General features: G+C 36.8%; 1 protein-coding gene and 1 long non-coding RNA gene across 9 annotated transcripts in view; one reads left to right on the plus strand and one right to left on the minus strand.

Annotated features, from left to right (window-relative positions):
* The window catches only part of LOC144280934 (uncharacterized), a 55,217-nt gene extending 50,824 nt beyond the window's left edge, over window positions 1-4,393 (minus strand). Inside the window, exons 1-2 of one of the 5 annotated variants that reach the window (XR_013349382.1) lie at window positions 3,902-4,393; window positions 1,311-1,389 (exon numbers count right to left, since the gene is read on the minus strand). This is a non-coding gene — a long non-coding RNA (uncharacterized LOC144280934). The remainder of the gene's footprint in view (window positions 1-1,310; window positions 1,390-3,901) is intronic. The other 4 variants (XR_013349379.1, XR_013349381.1, XR_013349380.1 and 1 more) reach the window with 4 other exon arrangements.
* SLC8A1 (solute carrier family 8 member A1) overlaps window positions 3,323-26,491 on the plus strand; it is a 385,502-nt gene continuing 362,333 nt past the window's right edge. For all 4 annotated transcript variants that reach the window (XM_077843500.1, XM_077843497.1, XM_077843496.1 and 1 more), the window contains exon 1: window positions 3,323-3,638. The gene's annotated coding sequence lies outside the window, so the exon portion shown is untranslated. The remainder of the gene's footprint in view (window positions 3,639-26,491) is intronic.

The following is a 26,491-nucleotide window of genomic DNA, read 5'->3' on the forward strand; positions in this document are numbered from 1 at the left end:
CGTCACAATTTGTCAGGCAGATTGGTGCTTGACTTCTTGATTCTTGCTCCTGGGCAATGACTCAAACTCTGTCCACTTAGAATTCTTGACTTCTCATTTACCCATTCATTCCCTCGAGAACTCAGGACATATGTACTTGTTCCTTGGTCTGTGCCAGTATCTGTCCCTGTCTCAATCCTAACCCTGCTTCAAGAGTGAGGTGTCTCATTCAAAGCCATACAATTATTCCATGACATCTTTCTTTATCTTTCTCATCAAGAGTAATTTATTGATGTATCCATTTCATCATTTATTCATTTAAATATTGTGTTGAATGTCTATTATATGCTGAGTCCTAATAATACAAGTACAAATGAAGTCTGTTCCCTGACTTTATAGAACTTGAAGCTGATTTAAAAAGCAAACCAGGGATCCCTGGGTGGCGCAGCGGTTTGGCGCCTGCCTTTGGTCCAGGGCGCGATCCTGGACACCCGGGATCGAATCCCACGTCGGGCTCCCGGTGCATGGAGCCTGCTTCTCTCTCTGCCTATGTCTCTGCCTCTCTCTCTCTCTCTCTCTCTCTGTGTGACTATCATAAATAAAAATTAAAAAAAACACACTAAGATCTTTAAAAAAAAAAAAAAAAAGCAAACCAGTGAAACAGCAGGTACCCCACAATTATAGAGTGGAAGAGGGCAAACATGTATAATGTGTGCCCCTAGAACCCTAAACCACCCAGGAATGGCCAGGGTCCTCTCTCTAGAGAAAAGAACTGATGATCTGAGCCTAGAAATTCAAGGAGATTTAGCTAAATATAGAAAAGAAAGAAGAATGTTCTTTGCAGAAAGAAAAGGCACAGGAAAATAGCATAAGAAGTATGAGGAAAACCGTGGCATTCTAGCGGGCCAGGCTGCACACACACGGTAGTCATTAAGGTGGCTGAAATGAAAGAAGGTTGGTGGGTGAGTGACCAGAGATGAGATTAAGATGTGAATTGCAAGTAAATCTTGAAACATGTCTGAGAACTAAGCTAAGACATTTATATTTTATCCTAAATGATTTGGGGAAGGATCGAGAAGTGTTGAGTGCAGAGGGGAAAAATTGGAATTTAATTTTGAACGTTACCATCGTCCACCGAGATACTTGGAGCTGAAGAAAAGAATTCCCAACAAAAGCCTGATCTCAAAATGGATGAAATCCACTATTTGTATTAATTATCCTTTTATTTTTCTCAAAGAACAAGAAGTCCAGGGGTGGGTAGTTTACTGCTACAGCAACTCAATGATGCTGTCAAGAGCTGATGTTCTTTCTGTCTGGTTCAGCCTCCTTACCTCACAGCCTTTTCTTCTCCTGCATGTCCCCTTCTGGTCACCAAACAGCTGCTGCAATTTCAGGTGTCAAGTTTGTTCTCTGGGAAGAAAATAGGTAGAAGCAGTATAAGGTCAAGAAGGAAAAAAGCTAACGTTGTCCCTTCTTAACAGATAAATAAACACTTTCTTGAAGTGTCACTCAGGAGACTCCTATGTATACCTACTTGGCCAGAACAGTGTTACATGGTAGTCCCTAGCTGCAAGGGACAGTAAAAAAAAAAAAAAAAAAAAAAAAAGAACTTTCCTTTCAGAAATGGCTTATGTGTGCAGTCACCATCTGCCATGTCCATCATTGACCTACTTTTGGTCAGCTTTTAAAATATCATATCTTGGGGCACCTGAAGGGCTCAATGGTTGAGCATCTGCCTTTGGCTCAGGTCATGATCCTGGGATCCTGGGATTCAGTCCCACATTGGACTCCCCTCTCTGTGAGGAGCCTGCTTCTCCCTCTGCCTATGTCTCTGCCTCTCTCTCTCTGTTTCTTACGAATAAATAAATAAAATCTTTAAAAAATATATCACATCTTAATTTTCCTTTGATATATATTATTATTATATAGGACATATATTATTATATTGATAATACATTATTATGCATATATGATACATTGTATAGATATACAAAATAAAATGTGTTATTATATGGAATATATATATGTACATACACACAAATATAGATGCCTGATTAAAGGGAGAGAATGGGAGGTTTGAATGTCAGAATGTTCTGAATAAAAAAAAAAAAAACTTGCCCCTACTTGTTCCAGCCTTAGTGTGTTATGCAGAGATTACACAAATCTAGATTCCTCAAACTTACCATTAATATATCTATTTTGTACTCTTCTCTCTTTTGTTTTGTACAAATTTTGGAGCGTACATGAAGTAGAGAGGATAATATAATGAGTGCCCTATTGACCACTCAACCACCTGTGATGGTTATCATTTTGCCAATCTTGTTTCATCTACCCCTCCCCTTTTCCTCTGGAATGTTTTAAGCAAACTAGTTCCATTTCAGTACACAAGAAAATGAGTTAACGCTGTATACCTCAAATTGATTTTTTTCTTCTTCAGACAGGAGATCCTATAAGAGTTTTAACATGACTTTGGAAAAAAAATGGTGAATGGAAAAATGTCACTCGGAAATTCTCTCTCATATATGTGTATACACACACACATAAACATACACATACACACAAGAGTAAGAACAGACTGAGAAAAAAGAGAGAAATTTTAAAGCGGAAAAGCCCAATTTCCAGGAGCTGGAAGGCTAAGTGGAGTTTCCACAGGCCCCTGAAGGAGTGCGTCTCACCTACATCTTTATTATCCAGAGCAGGACTCCTTCCCCAACCCCATCCTTGAAACTTAGGTCACAGTTATGTGTCATTTAAAGTATCGTTGACAGTTAACAAATGTAGAAATTAGTATTCTATCCAAGTGTATATTCTTTAACATTAAATTTCAAACTATATACTAGATGGTAGCTTAGTAGAAACTGCCACCGTATCCTAAATGAGCAGCTGTTTAAGAAAGAACAAGGCCTCTCCTTCTTAGGAGGTCTTAGGGATTTTGATTACTTTGATTACTTTGACCTTCTGATCCTACCCGATCCTTTAAGACAAATAATTCCGAATGTTAACAACTACTCTTAATTTTTTTAACTACTCTTAATTAAATAAATACAATAAATATGTATCATATTCATTCACATACAGTGTCCATTCGTTTAACCATTCATTTATATGTTCATCCATTCACTAAACATTGTGCAGGTCTTGTACATATCTGATTGCTAAAATCTTTAAGGATGAAAACCCTGGTAAGGAACTATAATTGTGCCTCTGTTTTCATAAAGTGAAGCAAACCCACATCCTAAAAGCCCTGTGTGGGAATTAGGGGAAGGGTGGTTGTTCTCTAAACGTCTGGGGAGTAGAAATGCCAATCTGAAAGTGTATTTCCAAAAAGGCATAGTGGCAGGACGGCAGGGTGGGAATTGGGCCTGGCTGGAAGGATCTCTATATGTGTATTTTTATCGTCCATGTGTTGGATGAAGCGGAGAGCTGCCAGATAGCTTCTTTTCCACAGCTTGGAGTTACTGTTGGGAACAGATCCATGTATGGAAGCGAAAGCCGAAAGGCACAGATAAGCAGAGATCCAGCTATGCAAACCATGTTTAGAGACACTTAAAGGACAAGCATCCCAGGTCCTTTCTTTCTGGTAAATTCGGAGAAGCCATCATCCCGGGTCTTTTTTCACATCCAACTCATGCGGACTGAGCAGCCCAGACTTGACAGAGGTAGGTGCAGGGCTTTTGTGATGAAACTTATCTAAAGGATCATTCATGAATATTCCCTCCCGAGCTCTTGATGTCCTTTAAGGGAAGCTGCCAAATGATATTTTGAAAAGGGGGGAAAAAAAAAGAAAGATTTGGGTTGGGGCTGGTGACCAAGAAGCATTTAACAGCTCTGCCTTCACAAAGCAAGGCAGCTTGGTTGCAGAGGGAAAGTGACAGCACAGAATTGCTGCCAAATATAATCCCTTTGTCCTGGGGTCACTTACCATTTGGATTTCTGTCGATACGAATCTTCCTGGATATTGCCAGCACCTCTGGAACCGGCCACAGATTCCCGTGGGTTCTGCTACTGAGTATTTTAGGCGAGGGTAGGTGGGATTTGCCCTTCTTGCTTGCTCCTCTGAAGCCAGTATAAACTCACACGTGTGGCTAGTTCTTCCTTAGACATGGAAGAGCTGCTTGTAAACGACATTATTATTTTTGGCAGGGGAAGTCATTTTTGCAGTGTTTCTCAGCAGATCGGAGGTTGATTACATCCTGTTCAAAGATTCTTGAGTTGCTTTCACAAACACGGGTCTTGCGCAAGTTGAAATTGCTGAAACCAGCTGTACGCACTGGACTTTTCTCCGTACCTTTAACATTTTTCTTTCCTTTTTGTTAATGACTGGAAACAGACGAACTTGAGGAGAGATTTCTCCAAAGATTATTATAGTTTAACTGTAAGTGATGTTTGAGAACAGTAGATTGTGGCAGAACCACAAAAGCTGTCTGTCTCAGGGATCCAAACTAAAAGTATAAACGTGAGGACAAAAACAATACCAGTATATATATATGACTCTAGTCTATTTTCTAAAATACTGGTTAATCCAGGCAAATCATATCAATAATACTTTGAAATGCCACTCTAGTTAACTAGCAAATTGCAATAATTAGATCATTAACGCAGTCTTTTTAAAATTGTTGGCAAAAATCTGTGAACTATTACCAAACACTCACAAAAGTCAAGAGAAAAATTTATAGGTCATATCTGTAAAATGTGTGTGTTTTTCCAAGATTGAATTAAAATAATTTTTGCACAAGAAAATGAAATGTGAATTTAAATTTTCTCTTGTTGAGAATAATGTGTCTATACTTCACACATGATTTGAACTCCCTTATTATTTAGGTTTTCAATCTTATAATAGAGCATGAGAGGGAGAAAAAAAAGAAAGAAAAATTGAATGTGATTTTTCCTTTCCTGATGACAAAGCATAACATGCAAAATGATTCATAAACAAGTGTAAGAAAATAACAAAATGATTTGTAATACTGACCAAGGAGATGTCCTTTGGATAAATCAGATAGCGGGAAAAGCAATCGGCTTAGGAGATATAGGTAAGATGACTATAGTTATGCAGTGGGTTCTCTCAAATTGTGAATGTTCTGTAATACAAAAAAAGTGGCAGAGAAGGAGAAAACATGGTTCTATTCCAATAATAATACTTCATTATTATTAAAATAATTATAATACTAAAACATGGGTGTTTTTATCAAATTATTCCTTTTCATGTCTAGGTTATTTACACTGACAACACATTAAATTAACAGCACATTGAAGCTTACCCTTCATGCATCTCTAAATAGGCTATTTTACCTTGCTTAAAAATACTAATACTCTGTAACTTTGAGAGAGAGAGAGGCAATAAACTATGCCTTCTTTTTTTAAACCCGCAGAGACAAGTTGTCATAACTTTGGCTAAAGTGGAACAGGCCTACAAAAGGATGGCTTTAAGATACTTAATTAAACACTACATACCAACCAGTTTTTTGAAAGGAACAGCACAGCAGGAGTCTGGGAAATTCTCAATAAGTAAAAGGTTATTATAAATTATGTCACTAGTATTTGTGACCAGACGCAATGCATATATGACATCATTGGCTGTTTTCTCAGTTGCTTACTGCCAAGTACATTTCAAGTGTACATTTCTCATGAGACATGCCTACTCCTGTTTTTCTTTAGTGAGCAAATTTGAAGGTGTAATATAAGTAATAAAGAAAGATTTATTACTATTTTTATATATAGTATGTAAATATATATGGAAAAAATTGACAAATAGTTAAACCACTTGACCTTTTGACTACACCTTCTTAAGCACTTAGTGGTATGTGCAGAAAATCTTGGGAAGGTCATATTTTGAGAAGAGAATTGGGAGTATTGACAGTCTTATGTGAAAAATAAAAAGACTTGGATGCTCTATGCTATAGTTAGCTGAGATATGAAGGAAATTCATGGTAACCAAGAATGATAAAGAAGTCAAAATTTATCTAAAAACATACAGCACAGATTTGAGGTTCACATGTATACGACAGGGCCAGTCAGAATAGCTCCTGGGCCAGGACAGTTGTACTCCAATGATCAGGAAGAGCAAATGCTTTTAGGAGCTTTGATGGAAAACAACTTACCTGAATATGTAAAGGGGAGTTGGTATGAAAGAAAGAGTAGAGGTTTACTTTTCCAGAGGTATGAAAGATTTTGACCCACAAGAAAGGTCATTAAGTTTCAAGGAAATGAGAGCATTACTTTTTAAAAATCCCTTTGGGAACTTTAAATAAAATAAAATTTTCTCAGATGGTTAGTCTCAGACTGACTGGTCTCAGACAAACCACTGATGATTTCAAGAACCTTAAAAGTGACAGAAGACATGAGACCAAGGAAGAGATTTGAATACCAGAGAGGCGATACAGTTTCTCGGAGGTTAATCAATGGTAGGTGAAGTTTCCCTAGAATCCAGATCATTTGGTTTTCTGATCAAAACTAATCTGCTCTTGCTGCACTTCTTTCTTTCTTTCTTTCTTTCTTTCTTTCTTTCTTTCTTTCTTTCTTCCTTTCTTTCTTTCTTCTTTCTTTCTTTCTTTCTTCTTTCTTTCCTTTCTTTCTTTCTCTTTCTTTCTTCCTTTCTTTCTTTCTTCTTTCTTTCTTTCTTTCTTTCTTTCTTTCTTTCTCTCTCTCTTCCTTTCTTTCTTCCTTTCTTCTTTCTTTCTTTCTTTCTTTCTTTCTTTCTTCTTTCTTCTTTCTTTCTTTCTTTCTTCTTCTTTCTTCTTTCTTTCTTCTTTCTTTCTTTCGATTTTATTGACTTATTCTTGAGAGACACATAGAAAGAAGCAGAGACACAGGCAGAGGGAGAAGCAGATTCCCTGCGGGGAGCTTGATGTAGGACTCCATCCCAGGACCCTTGGGATCACTACCTGAGCCAAAGACAGATATTCAATCACTAAGCCACCCAGGTGCCCTGCTGCATTTCTTTCTTAATCTTAAAATTATACAGTATTTTCAAATGTAATGGAAAGATACTGGAAGAATTCTGTGATAGAGGAAAATCTTAAAGGTAGTTTTAAGGTATATAAAGTAGCAAGAAGGGAATAAATTCCTGTGGCACTTTAGTGCCAGTGAGGAGAAAAGGGGCTTTTCCTATCCCATCGACTTCTTCCCATGCTTCTCACCTCTACCTGCACATGAGAATCACTTGGGATGAGATATGTCTCCACTACACCTCTGATGAACTACATATGCTCATGGGGTCCAGGCAAAAGTAGTTTACTTTTTAAATCTACCCCATGAAATGTAAATACACAGCCAAGGTTAAGAACCACTTCCTTTTGGCAATAAAAAAGTGGTAACCACTTCAATTTATTTCAACAGGGGGAGTTAACAGAACCACAACTGAAGATTAAAAATGAGCTCTTTCCCAAAGAGATTATGTCTTTGAAAGTTTTATTGATGTAATCTTGGCTGACAAGGAGTTCCTCTTTAGAAGTTTAAGCACATTTAAAAAGAAGTTTTCTCTATGCCAGAGGATTGATATGGATCTATTTGACATTTCTCATATTACTTTAGCCTGAAACATATGCATGCTAGCCACAATTATTGAAAGATAAAGAATATATGTATATGCTACATTATGGTTTTGAACTACAGATGTTAAATGAAATTTTATATTGTTTTAGCAAATATCAAATAGCCATCTTGAAAGGGTTTGTTAATTTTGGATAGCAACAGTTTTCTAAGGAATAGGCAAATCATTGCCTTTTTTTAAAAAAATATTTTATTTTATTTATTCATATGAGGCACAGAGAGAGAGAGGCAAAGACACAGGCACAGGCAGAGAAGCAGGCTCCATGCAGGGAGCCCGATGTGGGACTCGATCCCAGGACTCCAGGATCATGCCCCAGGCTGAAGGCAACACTAAACCTCTGGGCCACCCGGGCTGCCTGCCTTTTGCCCCTCTAAAATGGCAAGTCCTTTAGAAAGAGGGTGCATGACTTTATGCAGGAGATATATTAATTTATCACACATCAAAGTACATGTATAAGAAACTAACACTGGCCAAAAATATGATGATATGTAGAGCCATAGACTTTTTCTATTTAAGTGGAAAATGAAGACTGGGTTGTCCAAACCCTGCAAGGAATGAGTCTAGGCTAAATGCAGGTAAATAAAATTTAAAACTTTTAGTTTTCAGCCCAGGATAAAGAAGACAATTCAAGGTAGTGGATGGAAGCAGCAATCAGAGTTCTGACTGCTGTGGGTAGGTGGAATCAGACAACCTGAATTTCATTCTGGCTCTTCAATATACTCATGGCTGTGTGACCCTGAACAGGTAACATCATCTTTGTGACCTCCATTTTCTTCTCTGTAAGTTGTGAACAATAACAGCAGAAACTACAGTGAAGGGATTAAGTAACAAAATGCAAACAAGGAGTTTAACATAGTGACCAATAAATGGTGGTACCATCCTTGTAAGCAATATTAAAATCAAATTAGTCTCTTGAGGAAGTCTCTGAAACTAAAAACACCAAATAGAAGAGTGATCACATTTCAAAAAGAGTATAGATGAAATCTTTTTTTAAAAAGGATTGTATTTATTTATTTGAGAGAAAGTGAGCACACACAGGAATGGCAGTGGGGGTGCGGGGGTGGGGGGCCAGGGCAGACTTCCCACTGAACAGAGAGCCCGCACCGGGCCTGGTCCCAGGACCCTGAGATCATGACCTGAGCCAAAGGCAGACACTTAACCACTTAACCCACTGAGCCCTTCAAGTGCCTCTAGATGAATTCTTAAATGCCTGCCTTTCAACCCAGTTTCTAAAATCAACCAAGCACTAATACTGAGCCTTTGGGAGGCACTAAATGAATATACTCTTTGACTGTTGATTATGAGCATTGAATTCCTCTCTTACTCCAAATCATACCATGAAGGTGAGCCTGGAAACTGTCCGTTTATATCAAGAATAAATAAATACAGATATATACTCACTCATGAATATTAAGAGACATACAAAATCAATTTCAAAAATGAACCAGTATCATAAATAGAAAAGGGTACCAGTTAAGACATTTCTTGAATCATTGTCTGAGTAAAGGTGTGTTTTAGATAGAAATAGAAGAATCCACTGAATAGTTACTCTATTCAGAGTAATGCATTATGTTCTAATTAATAATAATATATAGTAGTAATTATAAGTCTAGTCCTTTAGTCTATTCAGCAGCTTGCCCCTGGAGAGAAAAAAAAATGTGATCATATATGATCATATATATCGACTGCAAGCTATTCTTGAATTTCATTTAAAGAAATATAATTTTACAAACAATTTCTAAATCCTACCTAGTTTTACTGCTGTTTTACCCATATAGATAAAATACATGCTATGAGATAAAAAGTCTTTTTCGGGAGGGGAAGTAAAGCCTTGAATTCTAGACTCAGACAAATCTATTAACTCCCAACTATGCATCTTAATGCCATGCTGAGCACGTTTCCTAGTAACTATCTTGACATATGTTGAGCTCTATTATTTCCCAAGCATGCTTTTAAGCAAGTCACATATATTAATTTATTAATTCTGACAAATGCTCTGTAAGATAAGCAGCCATTTTACAGAGTGATACATAGAAAGGTTAAGTACTATGCCCAAGGTCACACAGCAAGTAAATAGAAGAGGCAGGATTTGAAGCCTGTGCTTAGTTTCTGTGTTACAACTGTCTCGCAATTGTTTCCTGGCCTTTTACAAATGGAAACAAATAAATTAATGTATGAAAAAAAGTAATGTCGAAAATTATTCAGTATAGTGTCTGGTAAAAAAAACAAGCAATGTTATTCTTCTCAGATTACTGTTCATTTAGTTTAACCTGTTGAATGAGTAAGCTAGTCATTTAAAATAGTGCTTCTGAATAAGAAACAATAAGAACCAATATTTATTTAATATTTAATATTATTTATTAATGTTAAATATTTATATTTAACATTCCTGAAAAAGAAATAATATTGATTGTTCTTTGTAAGCTAACATTTATAATGCTGACTGGATGTTTTTCAGACATAGAGGTTAAATTATTATTTTGTGACTATATTCCATCCTCTTCTTCTCTCTGTTCATTACACTGTGTTTCAATAAAAACGTGTAAAAATTTTGACATCCTTTCCCCATTCTTCACTGTTATGTCACAAAAATGAGTTAGACAAAAAGTATAAAATGAGATAAGAATCATGAAAGTTAGTATTGTATTCAGAGGCCCATCTCACATACCTGTTAAATTGTATTGAAATTCCAATTTCATAAAACTAAAATGAAGAACAGGAACTCCACTTGACATTCAGCTTACATTTTAAATTATGCTTATAAGCATGGGACCTTCAGAAATTTAGCATACAACATTGCAGAATTATGTATTAGTTTTATGAAAATTATAATTAAATATATTTTAACTATGGCAATACAAATTGTACAGGAGTTAGCCACTTATTTATTTATTTTATTTTTGTGAAGAGCATGCAATGAAAACTTACCTCTTTTCTCCTCTTTTTATCATGCATATGCAGAGGAATAAAGGTCAAATCCACTCTCTACCACTTATTTTGTTCTATCACACATGCAAAATCATTTATCTTATTGTTTCCCCAGAGATGATTTTGCTACTATTAATTTAAATATTCTTTTGCCTTAGATAGATAAATATCTACTGTGATGCAGGTAGGAGAGAGAAAAAGCAAATAAGATCAGAGGCAGGCAAAAAGTGGGGCTCCTGCTGACCCCATAATTATATAAGTCCTAATAGGTCATGTTTTTAATTTTTTTTTAACTATCAATAGTCAACAACCATATCAGGAGTAAACAGCAATGATAATTCATTAAACTAAACTTTCTGAGCAATTCAGAGTGTGGAAAAACAAAAACAAAAACATACCAGACACCAAAATTTTCATTATTAAGAAACTAAATTTAAGTAACATTATATACTTAACTTAAATTCAGTCCCTGGATCCCAAAGCCAAAATTGAGGCCCATGTTTTCTTGGGAACACAGATGAAATAAGTAATATAGAGAATGTATGTCCCAAAGCTCTTTTTTTCCCTTCAATCATCTATTTGACTATATTAAGATAATGTCTAGACATCATGAAGACAACCTTTGCTGCTTCATGGTAATTGCTTGGTTTAGGATGAAGACTAAAGCAGAGTGGGAAGACAGAAGAAGTTCCTTGATACTTTGATTCCCTGGTTACAGCACCAAAACCTGTCCCACTTACTAAATCCAGGGGGTGGGGAGTGGGGGAATGAAAGATTCTCTCTCTCTCTCTCTCTCTCTCTCTCTCTCTCGTCTTAACAATTTTAACCTTTTTCTTTTAAAATAAGATATTAGATGCATCTATGCAATTTGCCTGACCAAAAGGCCCCAGGCTTTTGTGTTTTTCTCAAAATAAATAGTTTTTCTCAAAATAAATGGCAAGTCTGTCACCAGAGGTAAAGTCTCAGCAACACAATGAAACTGAGACCACAGCTTGTCTTGGCTGGGCCCAGAGGTCAGAGAGCCCTAGGACCCCTAGGCCAGCAGTCTCTGCAGAGGAAAGTTTTCTCAGCATAGGATCCCAGTAGGGTTACTGCTATGAGTTGAGGAAAGTTGAAGCTACAGCTCCCCTTGGATGGTATATTCTTATTCTTCAGATTTGGTTAGGCCCCTCCCGTGTGGTAGATGAGATGGCGCCCAGGATTGAAATTGCTGCTAGGTGGGCCAGAGGTAGCTCCCAAAGGGCATGATGATGTCTACACACCCAGTCAAGGATTCAAAGGAACGCTTCTCTTCTTGAGTATTTTCTTGATCTTACTAGGAGTCTTACCCGCTGATCTTTAGAAAGTTTTTTGTTTCCAACTGTCTCTGGCTCAATTACATATCAGTTTTCAAAAACAAAACACAGATTGAATCCATGTTCTTTAAAAGACTGCATGCATGTCAAAAGAGAGTATTTGCTAATCAAAGCACCTAGGACTGGAGAGATTTAAGAAAAATTGGTAACATTGTCTTAAAATGTCAGTTTTCTATGTCAATTTTTTTTCTTTCCAAGAAAGTATGTGTAATCATTTTTAATTATTTTGCCAATTTGTGTTGAAGAACTGAACATAGTAGAAATTGTATATAAAATGATACATACACCTTAATGGAGGTTCCACAGTGCTAATATAAGTGGGGCATTAGAAATATAACTCAAACAATACCTACACCAAATAAAAGTACAGTAGGATAAAGAGAGAAAAAGAAGGAAAGCATTTTTTGATAGGGTGGTTGGAGGAAATGACCTTGAACAGAAAATTAAATATGGTGTAGACACAAGTCATGTGAATGATTAGGGGGAAGATTTTCAAGAGAGGGAAGAAACAGCAAGTATAGACTCACTGAAGTAGGAGCATACTTGATCTGTTCTACAAACACAGTCAGGAGTCCAGTGAGGCTGCATAAAAAATAGGAATGGTAAAAAAAAAAAAAAAAAAAAAAAAAAAATTACATCAGAGATATAGCTAGCAGCCAATTTATTAGGTCTTTGAAGCCCACAATTGAGAAGACTCAGTTGTGGGACTTTAGTTCTGAGGGTACTAGGAATCCATTGGAGGATTATGGACTGAGAAATGAAATATATTAATTTACATTGTTTAAAGTTAATTCTGACTGCAGTAGATAGGGTAAACTGTAGAAAGGCAAGCAAAAGGAAAAAATGCAGGGGTACCTGGATGGCTCAGTTTGTTGGACATCTGACTCTTGGTCTCAGCTCAGGTCTCAATCTCAGGGTTGTGAGTTCAGGCCCTGCATTGGGCTCCACACTAGGCTTGGAGCCTCCTTAAAAATAAAATTCAGATGATAGTAATAGACACCTTGCAGGTCAAATGTCTATACAATTCATGAGGACATTCTTGAGAATCAAAGGGAGAACTGTTAATAATTACACTGGATCAACAGCAAAGAGCTGGGAATGTCCCAGGCAAACTGAAACATATGCTTGCCCTAACTAAAAGACTATTTTCAAGAATAAATGAGACTGAGTAGGTGTTCAAGGAAAAGCAGCTAAAAGTAATAGTTACCAAGTCTTTCACCAAATAAGATGTATAATATATTAATGGGCTATAGACTAAAAATAATTTGATGAATGAACAAACTAGGGACACTACAAAAAACCTAGGTAAATTGATTCTTGGAGCTTTTAATAAAACAATCTGCCTTGGGAATATCTAGGCACTCTTTATGGTATACAGTATTGCTCAAAGTCATTTGTCCATAGATTTTATTTTTTCAAGGGATAATATCTTGTGACTTCAGCCTTCTGTAGAATGATGTTCTAGGAGAAAGCGGTCATTCAGGGATGGAGTAGAAGGGATGATGAATGCGATTTCAAGATTTGATCCAGAAATTTTAATGAGATTGCTGGGTAGATAACTCGATGGTATGAAAAACTGCAAACCACAATTTAGAAGCAGTGTCACACTGATTTAGCTGTTACCAAAATGTCAAGGTTGCTCTGATCTCCTAGAGATACAAATAAGTCTTTTCCATTTCCCATAAAAATCTAGTATTTGCTTTGTGCTTGTGGTTCTTCGGACTTCAGTTTATGCCTGGGAATTTTTAAAAGTAAAAGTTGCTTGAGGCCTTTTCTTTTTCCTGGAATAGGACTTGGAATCAGTCAAAGATACTGAATTGCCATTGATATAGAGGTCAAAAACTTGCATGTAAAATCTAAATCTAAATCTAAAGTATGTAAAGTATGATGGCAAGATGAGCTCAGAAGTAAAAGAAGTATGGGCAGCCCAGGTAGCTCTGCAGTTTAGCACCGCCTTCAGCCCAGGGAGTGATCCTGGAGACCCAGGATCCAATCCCACATCAGGCTCCCTGCATGGAGCCTGCTTCTCCCTCTTCCTGTGTCTCTGCCTCTCTCTCTCTCTCTCTCTCTCTCTCTCTCTGTGTGTGTGTGTATGTGTATGTGTGTCTCTCATGAATAAATAAATAAAATCTTAAAAAAAAAAGAAATTAAGAAATTAAAGAAGTACCTAACTTTGTCAGATACCCAAGCAGAAATTTGTCCTGGGCTCTAGGGTGGAGTTATTACTTGCAGCTGATTTCCCATATACTCTGATGGGAGTTGTACAGATGAACCAGCAACTAGAAGCCTTGGAAACTGTCACCAACTTCTATCAACTGGCTTACAAATAATTCATAAATTTTAAAAAGCTGCTTAAAGGGTTTCTCTTTAAATCTCTTTTTCTTCCTAGTATTTCCTTGGGAGTGGAGGGCAATTGTCCTCTATGTTCCTATAACTACTAATAACAATAGTTGCTAACACAAAGCAATTTCTATGTGGCAGGCACTTTTCTCACTGTGTTTACTTGTATTCACTCATTACATCTTGACAATAACCTTATGAGCTAGACCCTATCACCACCTCATTTTCTGATAAGGAAAAAGAGATGGGGAGGAACTAATGAAATTTGCCCAAGGTCACACAGCTAATAAATAGTAAATAGTAGAGCTGGACAAATATGGGTCCAGAGTCAACATTATCCATTCCACTGCGGGCAAGTGCATAAAGGAGCATAATAAAGAAAGGTAACTTCTTGTATCTAGTAATACTACTTTTAGTCTTTATAATCTTGCAAAACATAATTGCTATTCCAACTGACATCCCTTGGAGTCTCTGAAGACCTGCAGTTACTATATTTCCCTCAAACTTTCTCTATGGCTCCAGTTTCTTCAGTGGAGTCTCTTATGACATGTGTATGAATTCCAGCTTACAATAATGCCTAAAAACTCTTCTTTAAATGTGCACTAGTTTCTTTCTATTTTCTAATTTACTTAGTTTATGTGTCAAGGGGATTGATAACTACAACTCACCCAACAAATATGTTGCAAATAATTTTAAGAGCTCCATGTGCAGGATCTTGAGACCTATCCCTATCAAATTTCATCTGTTAAGGTCTTTGTGGATCCTAAATGTCATCCAGCCTGTTTTTATTCTTCAACTTTGATATCTTTTGTGAGAGTGGCTTTTATGTCTTTATCTGATACTCTGACAAAGTATTTGACCAAAGCCAAAGACAGTGCCATGCAGCACACCACTCACTTTCTATCCATCCTGAGTCAGCAGTCTTTGAGCACAATTGTTTAGTAAGGATTTCACCTAATTGCATTATCAATCAGTCTGTATTTCTCCGTTTGGTTCAAAGCACTTTTGTGTAGTTATGTAAAATATCATGATGAAAGTCAGAAATCATGTGCCAGCTAGTTTAAAATCCCTAAATGTTATAAGGTTAGGCTGACTTGGCTTTGAACATTGAAACTATATTGGTTCATTTGCAATCTAATGGCCGCTCTTCCAATCTCCAGATTTCCTCAGTCCACTGATTGGTTCACGATTTTCTTTTGAAAAGTTTTCATGCATTGGTATGTAATTTACTTATGCAAAGCATCTGAACGAATTTGGAGCAACCAGGTGCTATCTTACCATCACTTTTACCTTTGATTCTAGTTTCCCATTACTAATGTTTACTGTCCACACTCCTATCCATACATCCAACTGTCTATTTGACCCATGTCTGCAGATCCCTTGACTCACACTTAATGTTTTCTTTTTTTTTTAAGATTGTATTTATTTATTCATGAGAGACACACACAGATAGAGGCAGAGACACAGGCAGAACGAGATGCAGGCTCCTCACAGGGAGCCTGATGTGGGACTCTATCCCTGGACCCTGGTATCACACCGTGAGCGGAAGGCAGACACTCAGCCACTAAGCCACCCAGGCATACCCACACTTAATGTTTTCAAAGTTAAACGCATTATTTTTATTATCCACCCGACTGATCTTTGTGGTTTATCTGACTCTTTGATTAACCTTAAACCAAAAAGTCAGCTTAGACTACTTTCCTTGACTTACTGTCCCCCTACCACAACAAATCAGTCCTCAAATCCTGTAGTTCATGTCTCCTAAATGTCTCTTATATCTATAGCCAGTGCCTTTTATAGTTACTACATGAGTTACCTCAGTAGCATGCTAAGAGATGCCCTTCCTCCAGCCTGGCCACTCCCAATATCCTCCACTTAGTTGCCAACATGATCTTGCGAAAACACAATTTTAATCAGCATCCTTATATGTAAAAAAAAAAATCTTTTAATGAATCCTCATAACTTCCAGGATAAAATTTATTAGGTTAGTGCCAAAGATCCTTGAAATTGTAGGCTTGCCTATGTCTCTAAGCCTGTCCTCTATCTCCCAAAAAATGTTCTTTGTCTCAGCTTTACCAAACTACTGCTGATTCATTGAAACAGTCAAAAGGGCTCTGATCTCTATTTTCTTAATTGTTCATACCTTCTTTCTTTAGTGTTTATCTTTTCACTTAACAAACCCTGCCCTTGCTTTAAGACTCAAAATAAGAACCATTCTCTCTGTAATGCCCTTCCCCAATCATATTCTGATCTGTATTATCCTGTTGCAGGGCTCCTACTGAGCCCTGCAAAGATCTCCATGATCCTACTTAGTACTGTCAACGTGTATTTTTCTGCCTCCTCATTAGACTCTAAGCAACTCGGGGGCATGTACTTATCTTACTCATCTTTGTATATGAAGGGCTTGGCACAGTGTCTGACATACAGTGGGTGTAGTCCATAAATGTTTATTGAATAATGAAGCAAATGAGCCAAAATAATTCTCATCGAATGGAGAACTAGAAGAAAATGTTCTGTAAGGAGTTATGTGTTTCTTTAGTCTTCCACATGCCCCAAGCAAGAGGCCTGTCCCTTCCTCATTTAGTTTTAAATTGTTAATTTTAAGAATCCTATTGGTTCTTTACATCATAAGGTCCACCCGACTAATAAACAGATTTTAATAACGTTACTCATTACACATTGAAGGCTTTGGTGGTTGATTAGCTCCAAAATATAGTCCATTTATTGTAGGTTATCCAAACTCACCAACTGCAAAAGCTATCAACCTCACCAGCCTCAATATGAGAGAACTTACACGGAGGAGAGGGTGATTAAAATATTTCTCTTTTAAATGAATACTCTTTTCATTATTTTATATTCCAATACCCACAAATATTCTGAGAATAACTTTTTAAAAATGAAGTGTTAGTTAATCTGGCTATGAGGGCAAAAATAACATATGATGATAGTGAGAACTTTCCATTAGCATTTTTAGCAACATTATCCAGATCTTGATACAACTGTTTGAAGTACTTGCCATAGAGCAATATTTTCTATCTTTAGATGGTTCTGAAATCCTTTTGTGTATTACTTTTGGAAATGGATTTTAATCTGACAACACCAGACACCACTTGAGTAGTGCCTCCATTTGGATCTGGAAACTGATCTCAGTTTACCAGTGTATACAAGTAGATATTCCAAGTATACCTAGTCAAATCATCTATTTAGACCAATATGGATATACCATTTAGATAACATCAAAAACTGAGATAACAGCTAAAATTTGACTCAGGTGTCGTATTCTTCCATTTATTAGAGTCAAAGTACCTCCTGCCAATGAGGAAAATGTGGTAATGAGTAAGGTATAAATGCCTGAACATAGCTCCTGAATGGGTCTGCTTTATTTTTTTTTTTTAAGGGTAAAATGATATCATTTGAGAGCCAAATAATTTCTGGCATCTAATAATTGAATAACTACTGACAGTCCTTTATGACAAAGGCTAAGTCTATCCAAAAAGGAGGTAAATCTTTAAATAGGCATCAATTTCAATGTTTGGAGACTAGGAACAGAACTACTACACTTAAAATCCCAAGTCCTGTCTTTAAGGTCCAATAGTTAGCAAGTCACTAATCTTTTTCCAGACCTTTGTTTTCTCTGTGGGATGAAGAAGTTGGACTTCATAACCACTGGAATGCCATTGTGCTGTAATGTTCATCGTCAAAAGTGTATGTAACAGTAGAGAAATAGACTTTTAGAGAGGCTTTCATGATACATGTTGATTTTTTACTCACTAACTGATACATCCATAATTTGATCCTAAACTCACTCTTTGTTTCTTGGTATGGCTTTTCATTTTACATGAATTATCCTAGTCATTATCATCTGATGAAAAATAAGAAGGCATAAGTGTAAAAGAAGTAAAAATATGCTTTAAGAATTTGTCCTGACTTAGACCCTCCTCTTTTGTCCTATATATTTAAAAGATGATTTATCATTTGCAACAACATGGAAGGACCTTGAGGGTATTAGGTTTAGTAAAATAAATCAGATAGATAATGACAAATACTGTGTGATTTCGCTTATATGTGTTATTTGAAGGACAAAACAAACAAAACGACACCCCCCAAAAGAAGATGATTTACTTTCAGACATAAATAATAATAAAAATTATTATGACTACCACTTGTTGAGCTACTACATTGAAAGTAGACAAGCCAGAATTTGAACATATGTCTACCTGACATTAAAATCTATGCTCTTTCCATATGTCTTGTGATCTGAGTAACCATCATTCAAAATGGCAGCTTTTGTTATCATGAACACTGAAGAAATCATGTCTATGAACAATCATAAAATTGTGTATCAACTGATGTATAACTTTTCAGCTTTATTTAGTATAGTACTTATGTAAAAAGTAAACTGTACAAAGTTGATAAATCTAGTATCAAAATTCATCTCGTAGTATGACTTTTCAGTTCACTTTTAGCTTTACCTCCTCCTTTGTAAATGAATGATAATAATAATGATTTCACTTCATTTGAGGGTGTGTGGACAAATGAAAAAATGAATGAGAAAGCTTAAAAATATGATACATGACAAAGAGTTTTTTGTTCCCCAGACCCCATATTTTCCTAAGATCATCAGACAGAAGGACAGAAGCACTTGCTTCTGATCCCAGCTCTGCCAATGGCCAACACAAATTACACTCATGAATGAATGACATGAGCTTTTCTGAACATCAGCCAAAGGAAAGGTGGAACTAAATAATCTCTAGGTCCCATTTGGCGTTACATAATTGTAATTTATTTAGTCTCAGAAACAATTTCTCATGCCTGTGCTTCCTCTTTGGAACCTGGAGCTTATTTTTAGTGTTTGCACTAAAAATGTTTTTCAAAAAAGCTATTGGATTCAGGACAAAAATGTCCAGGTACCTGAAAGAAATTACAAGTTAAATGGATGAGTCACCAAAAGGCAGTGGGACAGCCAGACCTGTCAGACCTGTTATTCGAATTTGGGCCAAATGATTCAAGTATTTGATTGTAGTGATTGCAGAAGCCTGCAGAGGGGAGATGGCACACACATTTGGATGGATCAGACCTGATCTGAAGTTTCGCAGAGCTACAAAAAGGGAAAAAGTATCAAGTGTGTTAAAGGAAAAAAAAAGCAGCTTGGGAGAGAGAAAATGAAGAAGATGGAAATCTCATCACAAAGAGAACATAGCTACTGACTGGTTGTCCATTGGCATACATAATATGGGAAAGACTGCTGGATTATAATGGAGGGAGAACTGGGATCTAGTTCTCTAGTTCTGTGATCTTGGTAAATCCATTCTCATTTTCTGGACCTAAGCTTCTTTAGGTTAGACTAAGGGCTTGACTTGGATGATTACCTAAGGTCCCTCACAACTGTTAAGTTGTATGCACAGGAGAAACACAGATAATGTTATGAAATACCCTTTATATATATGTGGAGAGAATCTATTCTGTGTTGGTTTGCCTTTTGGCCTCATAACTTCAAAACAGTAATTTTGGGGGCTTGTTACTTTCACATTCTTATTTGAAGAAGTAGAACTTCTTGTTATTTTCACATTCTTATTTGAAGAAGTAGAACTATGGTAGGAAGTAGAGTGAATGGCAGAGTTTTCAAGCCCAGATTTGAGAAAATATTGTTTGCCAATCTCTCATTGTTACTGATTTCTAGATATTCTTATTCTGTGTCTAGTATAATACATGTTTCTAACATGATTTTCCTCTTTGCCATATGTTCCAACTAGATGTCAATCATCATAAAGGTTTACTGTACTTTATAATTTTTGCTTCTTTTCAGTGATATTATTAATACTTATGTTCAATATATTTGCCAAATTGAGATCATATGTCTTTCATTTTGAGTTTTATCCTTGGACATCCCTGGCTACCTGAATAGGTAATTCCGAATCTATGATTCTACCTCACACCCCACAAATCATCTCAAAATATTACATTACATTCAACTTTGCACCTTCAGGATATACCTAGAATTTTTCATAATGAAGATTCATTAAGTACCTAAAAGATACACATCTTTGTTTCCTCAACACTTATTATTGAAACAGTAGGTATCTAGGAGGTTATAATCAGTCTTGAATAAATTAATGTATTTATATTTATAAAAAGAAGCAAAGTAAATGCATTCCATATATGAGAGGAAGCTTTAGAAAAACAAACAATTAGAAGATATGAAAGGAATAAATGAAGATCTGAAAACATTATTCTGTGCTTATTACTTTCTGAAATACTAAAGTTTCTGTTTAGAGCCCACATCAATAAGCAAAGGTTAAAATAATAACAAAAATCTCTCTCTCCATGCTTTCCAATGAGCCACATGTTTTAAAGTCAAGCACAGTGCATCTGCCCTCATAAATATGTGATTGCACATTCCAAGTGATTGATGATATTTAAATGATGCATATTTTTCTTGGGTACAAGTAAAATATCCACACTTTCCCTAGTTTCTTGGTGAAAAAAAAAACATATACATAATTAATGTCATCAAATGGGTCTCATGAATGTGTCTTGATAGGTAAGGGGAAAAATATTTTTGTGTGTATTTGTTTTTAACACAGATTTAGTGGTACAATGTAAAACGTTAGAAATGTATCATCATGTCCCCCCTTTTCCCACCCTGACAACAACCATTCTACTCTCTTTCCCTTTTTTTAACACCTTTTTAAAATATGACCCTTCCTTCTCTCCCCAGTTTCTGCTAAGTGCCTTTGTACTCTATGTTACCATCAATTCAGCTTTCTTTTCCAATTTTTGTTGAGAAGTGATCGACATACCTCACTGTATGAATTTAAGGCATACAGCATGATGGCTTGAGTTCCAAATATTGTGAAATGAGCACCACAGTAGGTTCAGCTTACATCCAACATCTCATATGGATATACTAAAAACAAAGAAAGAATAAAATACAAAAGAAAAAAATTCTCCTTGTGATGAGAATTCTCAGGATTTTACTCTCTTGACAACTTCCCGTGTACCATAGAGCAGTGTCAGCTGTAGTCACCGTGCTGTACATCACATCCCCAGTACTCATGCATCTTATAACAGAAAGTTTGTACCTTTGGATCACCTTCTTCCAGTTCCCCATCCCCACCCTGTGCCTCTGGTAACCACAAGTCTGATCTCTTTTTCTGTGTTTGGGTTTGGGGGTTTTGTTTTATGTTGTGATTGTTTGGGTTTTTGTATTCCACGTGTAAGGGATGTCATGCAGCTTTTGTCATTCTGTGTCTGGCTTATTTCACTTAGCATGATGTTCTCCAGTTTCATCCATGCTGTTGCAAACTAATTCTGGAGATAGACAGTGGTGATGGTTGCATAATAACACTGCTGAACTACACACTTCAAAATGGTTAAGAGAGTAAGTTTTATGTTAAGTATGTTTTACTGTAACAAGTAGATTTTTAAAAGAAGTGTATCCTCCTGTGAAGGTGAGTGAGTTCCTTCATTTCACATTGGGCTGTAAAAATCTGAGGATGGGCTTTTTAATAAAGTGATACTGTATTGGCTCCTTGAGGACTGCAAGAAGTGTTTTATTGGCTAAAGTTTTGGGATTGCTTCTAGGGGAAAATTCTGCCAACAAACCTGATCCTTTTCCTGCTCAGAGACCAACCCCACAGAGGAAGGGTGTCAGGAAGCCACTTAATGGCTCTTGTTAGAGCGGAAGCCTGAGAGTTAAGTGCTGTGTCGGTCTCAAGGGGGAAAACGGAATCTGTATGCTCTTTGGCCTTCCAGACTCTTCTATCCTCTCTCTTTCTCCAACCTAAGCGTTTTAAACCCAAAGTGAAACTGAGTCTCCCTCCCGCTTCCCCTTCCAGCAATGTGCCACTGTCCCCTTACTACCAGAGAGTAGACAAAGCTGCTCTGGCACCTCAAGGGACTAATGCTGAATGTCAGAAAAGCAAGAAGAAACTTCTAGGTTAGTGACAAGGAGTAGAACCATGGCCCTGGGAAGGAAAGTTCCTCCTACTTTCCTCTGCCTTGTACTTCGCCTTATGAAGAGCCCAGCTTCCATTCTGCACTTGGTCTATATGCCGAGTTGTCCTTAACACAATGCTTTGGCATGTATATTTCTTTTTGATTTAAAGGGCTTCTGTACTCCCATTTATGCACAGCAAAATCGGGGTGGGGGGATTATACCTTTATTTTACAGATGGTGAAACTGAGCAGATAGATCTGATTTCAAATTCGGTTTCTGCTATAAATGACTGGCAGTGTGTCACCGTAGCCTCAGTGTCCTATCTGTAAAACAGGGACAATGATAACCTCCTGGGTTGATGCAACAGCTTCATGAGATGTTTGCAAAGCACTCAGGACACCGAGTAAGCACTCCATCAATGAGAGGTGCCGTCCATACAGTATGATTATTTCCACAGTTATGATTATCTTGTGGGATTCTGGCACAGATCTTCCATTCCCAAACCCACCATTCTTTTTTCTATCACAGAGCATGAGACTCACCCAGCATTGCAATCGACCTTGGCGTAGATAGAAGTCTCCATCAGAGAACACTGTGTGTCCTCTCTCTGCTCTCACTGAAAGATTATAATGAGTAATTCATGAAGATGTGAGAGTAAGATATGAGCCCAGTCCTGAAAAACCTCAGTCAAGGAGAAAAATCAAATCATACTTCATACTAAGATGGCACAGAGAAAGAACTCCTGTGAATTTAAGTCACCTTTTGGTCTGGAGGAACACAAAATATGAATGAAGAGATTAATGGCTTAGTGCAAAATGCTTGGGTTTCTTTTCCTCCCTCCCCCCACCCCACCCTTTTTGGTTACTTCACTTAAAAAGAAAAGCAGTTGCTTTTGCTCAAAAGTACGCTGTCATCTGAGACTTCCCTTTTGACAGTTAAAAAGGAACATGCTTATTCTTTCCACGTGCTGAGCAGCTCTAAACAATCCCACAAAACAAAACAAAACAAAACAAAACAAAACACAAAAAACTGGAGAGAGAGTAAGCAGTTTATGAATTGTGTTTCAAGAGAATTTGCCTGCATATCTATGAAAGGAGCCAGCAACAGTCAACCCTAAGAGCATATTAATGGGCCTGAATTTCCTAAAGTCTATCTCACGGCAGTTCCCTGGCATTTAGAGTCTTTTGCCAGCTTTCTCAGTGAACTTGGTGGGGCCGGGGGGGCGGGGGGGGAGGATTATGGACAAAAAAAGCCTTCACTTTCTTTTAGTCTATTTATTTCCATCCACAGAAGGTGTCCCCCTTGTGGTGACAGCAAAGGCTAGTCTGACATTTCATCTAATCTTGTGGTATTTCACACATGTACAAAGACCTTTAGTTTTCTGTCTATTCACCCTTTAATAGCGCGTGCCTCTAAGTGGGTAAACGTTTATTCAAATACTCATTCCTATCTGAAGGTTAATGCTAAACTCAAAGCCAGATATGCAGTCTGCTGGCTTTCATCTCTTTAACTGCTTGCTGTTATTATTTTAAAGTTCTCCTTCCCTGGGACTGGGTGTATCGTTTTTCCATGAAGTAGTATCAGAGATTAAGATGGTGTTATCTGTCCATTAACAATTTACTTACTGGAGCATGAAAAAGTGCTTAAGCACAAGTGTCTGTGTCGATGCCATGGCTGAGCATTAAGCTGTCTCAGTTATGCAACCTGTGCTGCCTTCCTAGCAGCAATGGGAAAACCAGTCTGAGTCAGCAGGCACCGCAATGGGCTCCTTTCATTCCTGTTCCTCCCTCCTTGGAGTCAGAGTAAACACCAAAGTAGTGAGAGTTGGCAGTTTTGCTTATTTTAAAGGAAGTATCTCAGTTGAACTGGTGCTTGTCTATTTTGAGTTGTGAGTTGCAATAAACTTTTCCCCCCTCAGTTTACTGTGTCAGTATATCCAATTATCTTTGCCAAAACCTCAGGAATGATAAAGGCTTATATGCTGCTGTATTCAAGCAAAATAAAAGGTGATTAGGAGCTTGGAGATATTAGTTTTAGAAAGGAAATCCAAACTAGACTTACATCATTTGGAAAATCAAAAAAGAGAGGAATGTGAAATGTTCTTCTCAATCAGCTATCTTCTATATCTAAAGGAATTTCTAAAATACCTAGGGAAAATGTATGTTATGGATCTAAAGTGTTGAAAATTGCTGAATATTAAGGAGAAAATCTGAGTAATGATATATCGGTGTTTAGAGATATGGATCTCTACATCTTACATATTTCATTTCTAATGCCACCTTCTCAAAGAAGCCTGACGGAATGTATTTTTCACCTCTGGCGACTGGAAAGCCTGGCATGTTTCCTACATACAATGCATGGTGTAGATGGAATAATTGGGGGAAAAATGAAGTATATATTTCAACAATATTTGGTGTATTTATGCCATATTTTTCTCAAAAAAGATATATGGAACAATATTATATACAATAGATTAGGATGATAATAATAGGAAACCTCACTAAATATGGTGTTCTTGAACATATTTTCCCAGTTTCTACATATTCTTTCTAACTTCTCTTCATTGATATGTTATATTCTGTGTTTTATAAAAATGTTACGATTCTCAGAATTTTTAAAACATGGAATGACTCATATAGTATACTTTGGAGTATGAGAATTATTTGTTGGAAAGAGAGATATACATCTTATTGTCTGAGAGTAGAATTATGTTTCAAGGCACGTAATCTGATTAAGCATCCGGACTAAGGCACCTGCTGAAATAAATTCCATCATATTTGATACTCACACTGAAGCAGAGGATTTCGATACTGTTTTTCACATTCTATATTATTCCTCCTACATCATGAGTGTATTTTTCTGGCAGACATTGTTTGAGTAAATTTGTTGATCATTTGTTTAACAATTTGTAGCATAACCAATTCTATTGCTTTGTATCATTAGCCTGTCAAAGTGGAGAAGGTAAAGCACACATAGAGCAATCCAAAGCAATGGTTGATTGGTTCATTACCATTAACATTTGTGAAGAAAATGAATTGATAAAATATAACTGTGCCTTTGCCAGTGATCAAGCTCTTCATTTTTCTGTGCCATTTGGCACAGTCTAACAAATAAAAAAAGTGTTTTGATCATGCCCTGTAATCTCAGGACAATCTGCCAGTGAGTTCATAGTGAATCCTGGGATCCTTATGAAACTCTTATAAGGCAAAATACCCACTGTTCAAAGCGCTAAATTGTTCGCCTGGGGAATCCTGTACTTAAGACACTGCATATTTAAAGAGTTACAATGTAAATGACCAGTAAGGCAAAACATCTGGAAAGAATGTCAGTGGCAAACAGATGAAGGAGCGGTGGATGCTTACATTTATTTGAGAAGGCATAAAAGCTTCCTTCCTGTATGGAAAGGTCCATCATCCAAAAATTGAGGGTTATGTTTAGAGTGTAACAATAGCACCCCACCAGAGATTTTACAGTATGGAAGAGCTCCAAACAACATAAAGAAATTTCCAGTAATTTGAGAGATACAGCAAGGAGCTATGTGCTTCCTTGCAAAGAAGTGTGTTTCTTAAGGGTGATTAAAAGTGTTCAAAGAGTGCCAGACAATTAATTTTCAGATGTGCTAGGGAAGGACATCTAGCCTTTAAGGGCATTTTCAACTCAAATAATTTAAAATGATCTGCTTAGCTGGCTGGTAAAAAGTTATCCAAAAAAATGGAAGATTCAGAAGATAAATTCAGCTTCACACATAACAGGTGAAAACAGATACTAATTGAAGGAATAAAAAAGAATTATTCCTAAGGGGCCTGAGTATGAAATCTGCCATCTCCCATGAGGGAGAATGGTGGGTTGGCCAAGAAAGAGGATCCCAAATCATATTATTGCTGTTATATAATTTGCACAGTTAAGGGAAGCACAAAGTAGGTTCTCAATTATTTTTTGTGTTCATTTAGGCATGCAGTCTTTTATTGGGCACTTCACATAGGCCTGGCAATGTGCTAGGTGCACGTACTTTGCACAAAGGACTAAGCTAGATGCTGGGAACACTAGATTGAACGTTCTTTGCCTTCGATGAGCCTATATTGCAGTTGAAGAGCGAGGTATTAAACACAAATTACATTTTTAACTCATTACAGTTATGGTAAGTGTATTTCTAGAAGTAGAAGGTGTATAGCAGGGAATCTGATTTGGTCCAAGTAATCAGGGAAAGTTTTCTTATGGAAATGACATTTTCCCTAATGAGCTGACTGATGAGAAAATAGCAACCAAACTTTAAAATGCTTATAGATAGAATATAGCAGTTCTATACCAACAGAGTAAAAATGCATAAATATGGACAATGGAAAAGCACGTGGCACTATAGAAAGTCGCTTTAAATATATATAATACACTCATATGCTATTT

Source organism: Canis aureus, chromosome 12 (genome assembly GCF_053574225.1).
Source record: "Canis aureus isolate CA01 chromosome 12, VMU_Caureus_v.1.0, whole genome shotgun sequence".
NCBI lineage: Eukaryota > Metazoa > Chordata > Mammalia > Carnivora > Canidae > Canis > Canis aureus.